The 9073-nt window shown below is 39.7% G+C and overlaps 1 protein-coding gene across 2 annotated transcripts in view; it reads right to left on the bottom strand.

Moving 5' to 3' along the window:
• Positions 1 to 5890, bottom strand: part of nxph4 (neurexophilin 4) — an 81895-nt gene extending 76005 nt beyond the window's left edge. For both annotated transcript variants that reach the window (XR_009120057.2, XM_058055125.2), the window contains exon 1: positions 5814 to 5890. The gene's annotated coding sequence lies outside the window, so the exon portion shown is untranslated. The remainder of the gene's footprint in view (positions 1 to 5813) is intronic.
• Between the last annotated feature and the right edge of the window lie 3183 nt (positions 5891 to 9073).

The raw sequence follows: 9073 nt of genomic DNA on the forward strand, positions 1-9073 counted from the left end.
GCTATGTGGAGATGTTGCAGGGGGGGGGCATCCCTCATGACTGAAGGCCCTTGTCTGTGTGGTAATGACTGGCTTTTTCAACAGGACAACAGTGCAGTACACAATGCCCGTCCGACAAAGGATTTCTTGCAGAGGAATAACTTCAATCTTTTGGGCCATCCTTTGGGGATTGATGGCAAGGGAAGTTTACAAAAATGGAACAAAAAAGGGACTTTGGATGCCCTCCATGGAGCTGGAGCAACATTCACACTAGAAACACTGGGCAAGCAAACAAAAGACAAATGGTATATACGTATACTGGATATACAATTTGTTTCCATTAGGGGTGCAACAATGCGTGGGTTCGATACAGGGGCCACGGTTCGGTACACATGTGTATTAAACAATATTTAACACAGCGGCAAACACTGGTCATCACTGTGGCTGGCACGCTCAAAATCGGGCTGCCCGGCGGTCGAGTGGTTAGCGCGCAGACCTCACAGCTAGGAGACTGGAGTTCAATTCCACCCTTGGCCATCTCTGTGTGGAGTTTGCATGTTAACCCCGTGCATGCGTGGGTTTTCTCCGGGTACTCCAGTTTCCTCCCATGTTTCCAAAAACATGCTAGGTTAATTGGTGACTCCAAATTGTCCATAGGTATGAATGTGAGTGTGAATGGGTGGACAGCTGGCATAGACTCCAGCACCCTCGTGAGGATAAGCGTTAGAAAATGAATGAATGAATGGTTCCAGAGAAGCGTTATAAGTGAATTTCTAAAAAAAGTAAAGTATGAATATTTTTGTAGATAGAGCAGATAAAACCTGTTTATGACATTTTATATAAATTTCTACCGTTATTAAAGACCTGTAGACAGGAAAAAACAGAACCAGAACCAGGAAAAACCTCTATATTCACTTTTACACTCCTATTATTGAGATTTCTAATCATCAGGTTAGAAATCTAGGGGTAACAATGGACTTAGATCTGAACCTTTACAGCCATATTAAATCAATAACATCATCACTGTTTTACTACTTAAAACAAACATTACCAAAATCAAGGGACTAGTGTCCAAGCCAGATTGAGAAAGACTAAACCATGCCTTGTCTCCAGCAGGCTAAACTACTGAAACGGACTTCCCACTGGGCTCGCGAAACGAGCTGAAAAACAGCTCCAGTACATCCAGAATGCTGCTGCTCGAGTCCTGACTAGAACAAGAAAATATCACCATCTGAGAATAGAAATTCCTGTGTACAAGGAAACATGTTTGTCTAGCAGCCATGTATCAGTTTACTTACCCACATAGAGTAACCATCTGGCTGTCCACAAGCATACACTCATTATGTCATATCAGCCTGTTCATTCACATACGTATTCTTATTTATTCACATCTTTCTGTCCATTCACATTAACACAATAACATAAGGGGGAATACAACCAGTGACCTGGCATAGCTGGCTGTGGTTAAGTGGACAAGGAAAACACGCCTAGAAAGTTACAAGTATATGAGTTAAACAACCTGTGAACACCCAGGTGGGTCCATATTACAAGAACACAACCTCTGTGAGCTGATGGATTGGAATTAAATAGGGTGAAACAAGACATACACCATAAAGAGAACAAAAATCAGCTATTGGCGGTCCAGCACATTCTTGCCCAAGTGAATTGTCTGAGCCAACAACAATTAAAGGTGTTGGTTGAGGAGGACATTTTTAACACTGTGACCCACATGTCAGCTATGGCGACTGAAAAACAAATAAGATTGCTTATAGTCAACGACAGAGTCACAAAAAGCACTGATTAGCATGCAATACAAAGTCCTGAGTGAGGACACAACAGGCTAGGGCAGGAGGTAGCAGACTAGTGGTCCTAACAAGCTCCTCTGTGCCTTCCCCACCTGCACAAGACTAGGTACCCTGGTACACTGCCTTGTGGGAGCTCGTTAGGAAGCATCCCCTTTAAAAACAAACAAACATCAACTGTTGTGAAAAAGTTTGTGCTTTTAAGTACATACTATGTCCACGTCTGGTCACATCATAAATAACCGTCTGTCCATTCACATACACAAATAAAGCAAACTCAAACATCCATTCACATAAAATCAATGCAAGGCCTTCATATACACAATGAAAATGTATGACCACCTTCACACACAAATAACTTTTTATCCATTTGTAGACACACTGAAGATGTCTGTCCATTCATAGTGCTATTATGATTGGCATCGAACCAGTGATGTACAGTCAGGGCAAATAAATATTTTTCCATTGAAATGTATCATAAATGTATTATCTATATGATTCCAATAGTTTTTTTTTACATTTCAATATCAAATACATGACAGAAACCTAAGATGAGGCTTAGGTGGTGGAAGGTGCTTGTCACTGTTGTCCCTCCATTGAAAAGAAATTCCATTTTTTTTTGCAATAGCAGCTCCAGCTAGAGAGCAGCAAGTCACATCCATGAACGATATTTGCATGCTTTGCTGACTGAATGAATCTAGAATTTGAGAACACATTTTTAACTTTTTTTTTTAACTTTTGCTATCCTCTTAATGAGCAACTTTTAACGATTAACATGAAAAAAATCAAACTCTGTTTGTAATCAAACAGAATAGTCAATGGGGCATGCGCAGTAAAACATAATCATCAATATTACGGCTTCCCCGTATTGTGACTTTTTCGTCTGTCCAGTATTGAAATTATGTTCAGTTCTTTCAAGACAAACTTTCCACAGCAGTCCAGTGCCGATTGCTCGCCTCCGTTTTTAAAACAGAGGAACGTCTCTAGCTGCGTGTTACGTCATATCTGAGCATGCGCTGAAAGAACACACCTGGGATGAATTTAAACAGGAAAAGATCAAATTCAATATTGATAATATTTTAAAATTATACTCAGGACATGTTTTATATTGATATATATTTTCTTTTTAAGAAAAACTGGACTTATGAAAAGATTATAAAAGGGTTTAGATTTAGATAGTTTCACACTCCTGTTCAGAAGGTGGTGGTAATGCACACCAACAGCTGCTTGCCAACCTCTAATAAACAACAGAAGAAGAAGAAGAACGCACCCTGACAACTTTCCATTTCAGTGGATACATGGAGAAAGGAATATTCCACCCATGTGGGATCTGCACTTTTCTTTCGGAATGAGGTGTATACTAGTCTTTCTGTTTGAGCAAATAAACCGAATGAAAGCGGAATATTTGGGTCCATGTATACATGGCTAGTGGCATTCTTCAATGGTTCTGTTTGGACATCCTTGGTATACTTGAAGAATTTGACAAAATAAATGTAGAGTTGTAATAATTTTTTGTAACTTGCATGGGCGTTCAAATAAGATTTTTCCTAGCCAATCTGCAAAATAGTAAATTACTGTTAAGAATCTTATTATATAATATAATAATATATTTTTCTGACGACCCACAATGTGACACCAAGACGACTCAACTGGTAGCTTATGAATAACATCAAAGCAAGCTGCAAGTTCAGATCAAAACTTGTGATTTTGCAGCAAATCCCTAAAAACAGCAGTACACTCATGTAGTAAGCCAAATAAATTCACAAAATAAAGATTTTTTTGCAGATAATTATTTACACTGTGTATCCTACCTGGCTGAAAACCCCACTTGCACTGGTGAAAATAATTAACAGGCAGAAATAAATACGCATCTGTGTGGCATGGCCCACCTGCTTAACGAGCCACTGATGGTGCCACTAATTGGATTGGCCTAATCTCATGTCATCATGAACTCCATCAACATAACTGTGCCATGTGTGTTTTTAGTTTCCTGAGAGGGGGTTTTCAGAGTTTTTTCTTTAATGAGTGTTTTGGAAGCCTGGCTGAGGGCCTTTCAGCAGTGCGTCTGATGGATTGCAAGGCAGTGGACAGTGGAGAGTTGTAGCTATGGAGAAGACACAGGGAGACCTCACACCCCCTCCAGGGTTTTCCATTATCCCACTCTTTCTGGATCATAAAACACAGCTCTCTGTGTGTGTGTTTGTGTGTGTGTGCATGTGTGTGCATGAATGTGCGATTGTCTGCACCTGTATGGCACTTGTGTTTGTGCAATCACATCGATCTTGGGAAGTTTCCGATCAGTCTTTTCTCATTCCTTTGCCTTCCTCTTCCAACTCTGTTGAAGCTAATACCGAGTCCACCAAGTGGGACAAGTTTGACATGACTTTTTTGAGCGCCGCGGGTACTGGAAACTTTAAGACAAACTCAAAGCCCACTCACACTAAGCGATGTGCCAGTTCTGGGCAATGATCACCGCCACCTTGCACAGTAGAAACAAGCATAAATCTGCAAATGATCCACAAAAGGTTGCTGCAGTACGGTATGGGATTATGAAGTGATTGCACAGAAATGCTGTAGAACCTGAATATAGGATGACACTTATTAGTCCTATAAGACTATCAGTATGATAATATGACCAATTTAGAAGAAACATCAACTAAAATAAATTCTTATATTTGTATTATTGAGGGCGGCACGGCGGTCAAGTAGTTAGCACGCAGACCTCACAGCTAGGAGACCGGGGTTCAATTCCACCCTCGGCCATCTCTGTGTGGAGTTTGCATGTTCTCCCCGTGCATGCGTGGGTTTTCTCCGGGTACTCCGGTTTCCTCCCACATTTCAAAAACATGCTAGGTTAATTGGTGACTCCAAATTGTCCATAGGTATGAATGTGAGTGTGAATGGTTGTTTGTCTATATGTGCCCTGTGATTGGCTGGCGACCAGTCTTCTCGCCCAGTCCAGGGGACTCGCCCAAAGACAGCTGGGATAGGCTCCGGCACCCCCTGCGACCCTCATGAGGAAAAGCGGTAGAAAATGAATGAATGAATGAATGTATTATTGAGATGAAAATGTCCAACAAGAAAACCAAAATTGTTGGAAAATTACAAAAAAAACGAATTTACCAGAACAAATTCAAAATAGTCGCCAATTAACCTACCATGTTTTTGGAATGTGGGAGGAAACCGGAGTACCCGGAGAAAACCCACGGCATGCACGGGGAGAACATGAAAACTCCACACAGAGATGGCCGAGAGTGGAATTGAACCCTGGTCTCCGAGCTGTGAGGTCTGCATGCTAACCACTTGTCCGCCGTGCCGCCCAATTCTGAATACTTGAAAAATACAATTTAAAAAATGACAACAAAATGGGTAAATGTTGTAGTGCTGTACAGCAATTCAATACATATAACCTGCATTGACTGACCACAACATTAGGTACACAAGTGCACAAGAACATGTATGGCTGACATGAACCATACATAAAATATTACTCCCCTTTCAATATGTTGCTGTATGTGTTGCCCCTCTCCAGCCTGGAGAGGGGTATGAATTGAAATCCTGTGGTACAGAATAAGGAAGATAATCCACGATGAGTTGACATATGTCTTTAACATTAGGATTTACTCTTCCTCTCAGAACAATAATAACACTTCAGATCTCATAAGACGATCAAACTAACAGTTCCTTATTTGTTTCTAACATTATCAGTTGAACAAACATTTGAACACTGACGTTTTCTTCACGTCAATCTGATGACAATTTTCACAGAAAATTTATACTTTTCACATATCTTTAGCACAATAATATCAGTGACACATTTCACATATTTAAATTAGCCTGCTTATTTAAATGCTATTCACTATACATTAAGGCCTGCTAGCATTAGCCATTTCATATTGCTCAAATGCTCTACAATACATTTTATAACAAACCACTTTCCAGTCAGGTGTTTACTATTCTCTGTTTACTATTCTGTATACTTTCTCCACTCTTTACAGCTGTTTGTATAAATTATTTATACTTTATACTAACCTGTGGTACAGAGTATGGAAGACAATCCACGATGAGTTGATGTGTATTCACCATTAGGATTTATTCTTCCTCTGTCGTTTTATCAACTACTCTATACCACCATCGCTGACAGCACCCCCTAGTGGACTTTGTGGTATTACACCCAAACACCAACAATGGAGGTTTCCGTTTTTACAATAGAATTTTATACATCAAACATGAATTATTACTACTTTTAACTGCTTTAAACATATTTATGCATTTTAAACATGTTAACTTATTGTATCCTTTTTATTTATACCTTACATATGCACCTTGCAATCTTAAACTTGGTTCATAACTACACTGTGCATTCTTTTCAAGCCAGCCGGCACGATCCTGCGTCAGTCATGACAGTGTTTGTTTTGTTTTTTGTTTTTTTGTCTGCTTGTTTCAGGTGGTTTGGTTAGTGATATAAAGTCAGCTGGAAAACTGCTTGCTCCAAATCAATTTCTGACTAAAAAATATTGGACAGCTTTAAGTCCAGCTTTAAGCTCTGCCCATTTCCGGTTAAACCACACTCACTTCCAGTTTATTACCCGCCCATTCCGAGTACTGATACGAATACAAATACTTTAGATGAGTGAACAGATACAGAAAGTGGTGTACTCACTGATCCCTCATATATACAGTGTATATACTATATATATATATATATATATATATATATATATATATATATTGGATTGTCTTGGTAGCCGTGTGAGTGTCATGTAATGAGCCCCATGACAGTTGGATGGAAACAGTCCTGAATCGCTAACAATGGGGTCTGAAGGTGCTTGTCTGTTACAGCATCACTGCATGCATTAGGCATGCTACTTAGTTCGTGCCGCATGGCTATACGAGGGCATATGGCGACTCAGCCAGCGGTTATGATACTTTATATTCAGAAGCAGTGCGGCCCAGACAAGCGCTAACTGACTGGCTGGGCCCTGAAACCTTGGGGCCAGACACTTCCTGTGTTCCATTCAGATGCCTTGTATTAATGTGTGTGTGTGTGTGTGTCTGTGTCCACCCGCCCACCTCCACAGCCACCTATTTTTGTATTTATGCTGGGGTAGACGAAGCTTCAACCTGCCTCAGGCATGATTAAACCTCAAGAGCTGAGCAGAGGGAAAAATAAAGAAGGTAAATAGAAGGAGGTGGTGAGAAAGTGATGATTCACACCAGGGATCTTCAACTGGTGGCCCACAAGCCAAATGAAGCCCAGAAGTTTCTGTCATACAGAGGATTTTCACCAGCCTTTTTGCAATAAGTGCGTAACTCATTCACTACCAAAGATATATTCATGTTTTTTTCAACCCGACCATTAAATCCTAAAGACATCCAAAGTAATTTCACACTGGAATGTTTCATGAAAATGGTCCAGTATGGAGCTGGACTAGCAGACAAGCTGTTGCTGAAGCCTGATGCCTTTCCAACGTTACTTGGTCGTGTCCAAGTATCAGAAGAGCAAGCAGTAAGTAACAATTTATCAGTGTCCTAACTGTGTTTATTTTTCATACGTAATGGAACCAAAACAGTTGTCTGTGTAGCATTATAGAGTGTGCATACAGGGAGATTGGTGCAAATTCTGAGCTATCAAGTCTGGAGTTGCTAATAGGCATTTCCCACCACAATAAGCGTCAGTCAGTCACAACCAGTCTACTCAAGTTTTTTTTAATCCCTAGCATTTGCGCAAAAAAAAACGTGTATTGACCCCATTACATGTTACCCATGTTGTAGAAAACCTAAAGCTAAAATCTACTTGAAGAACCTCTTTTCTTGATATACTTTGGACTGGCCAGTCTCTTCTGGACATGATTTGGGATCCAACACATATGGCTATATGATGAATAAATCACAATTTATTATCCTATACTTATCCTATACTATTTATCAACTCTTACGGAGTTGGGTTCAGCGGAGTGGGAGACCCATGAGGGAAATCAATTAAAACAAATACAGCTAGCTTTCCTGACACAAAGCAAATCTGTTTAGCATGTAAGGGCATTTAGATCAACAATACTATCTGCCACAATGGCTGGATGGGACACAAAAAATAAAAAATAAAAAAATTCAACAAATAACTCATAGGTAGCTGGAATAGGTGCAGATTCTGGAAGATCTGTCATGTTGAGGACTTTGGTCTTTACATCAGGTCCCCTCAATACACTGGATGTCAAGAGTGTTCTACATTTTTAGGGACCTGCAAAAATGCTTATGAAAGATCCTCTATATCAGGGATCCCCAACAACGTAGTTTTTGCACGTTTTAAAAATTGTTTTGTGCAGCATTTATTCCCAGCAGTTCTTGAACGCACAATAATTGTGTGCTGAGAAAAAGTTAAAGTCAAACCGACACTGCCCCAAATAGACTTATATTTTTCCAGTTCATTGTGTCAAATGCTGATATTTTGTGTCACTGCAAAAAGGTATTTTTTTATGATGTTATTATGTGTATGTGTGTTTGTTCAGTGCTGGTATTTTCTTTGTTGTCACATTATTTCATAGTACCACACTGTCACCCAAATCAAACCAGGATGCTATCATTTTCTCTCTGGAAAACAAACTCTGGGCTCCTCCCAATGGTGAGTCTGTATTTATTTTATGCTTAGTGTTGATGTTGTTTGTAGCTTCTTTTCTGAGACCGTTATTTTGTTTGGTGCAGTTATACAAAATGTAATGCACAGTGCTTTTATTGTGAAGGCTTGAATTGTGCTTGTCTTTGTTTTATAGTCAACACATAATAAATAAACAACATTACATTAAGATTCTACTGCAAAAATCCGAGTCGTAGAGCATGTATATGACAGGAACGCTTTGCTGTTTTTAACAACTCAATGCAACAACGGTAGTCAAAGATCCCCTACATGACAAGGGATATCTGTTGTTTATAGGAATCTACTGTCAAAATGGTAGTCAAAGATCTTCTATCTGTATATGACAGGAGTGATGCTTTTAAGAACCTACTGCACAAACTCTAGCCACTTGTAATTTTGAGTTAGTCGCTAATTGTTTTTTTCATTTTATTCATGTACCCGTTATGACAATTGACGTACGCCTGGTGGTACGCGTACCCCACTTTGGGTACTTCCCATATTCCGTCTTTTGTACTTCTTTGCTGCTTCTAGTCTCTAATTATTCTGTCCTTCCCTGCTTCTTTTTCACCTTGTTTTTGTCTTTCTTCCAGATGTTCTTTATACTTTCAACCTTCAGACTTTTAGTATGTTCTTCTTTTTGTCCTCCCTCTCTTTATTCTTC

The sequence above is a fragment of the Doryrhamphus excisus genome, linkage group LG18 (assembly GCF_037039965.1).
Source record: "Doryrhamphus excisus strain RoL-2023G ecotype Guam linkage group LG18, RoL_Dexc_Guam_v1.1, whole genome shotgun sequence".
Taxonomy (NCBI): domain Eukaryota; kingdom Metazoa; phylum Chordata; class Actinopteri; order Syngnathiformes; family Syngnathidae; genus Doryrhamphus; species Doryrhamphus excisus.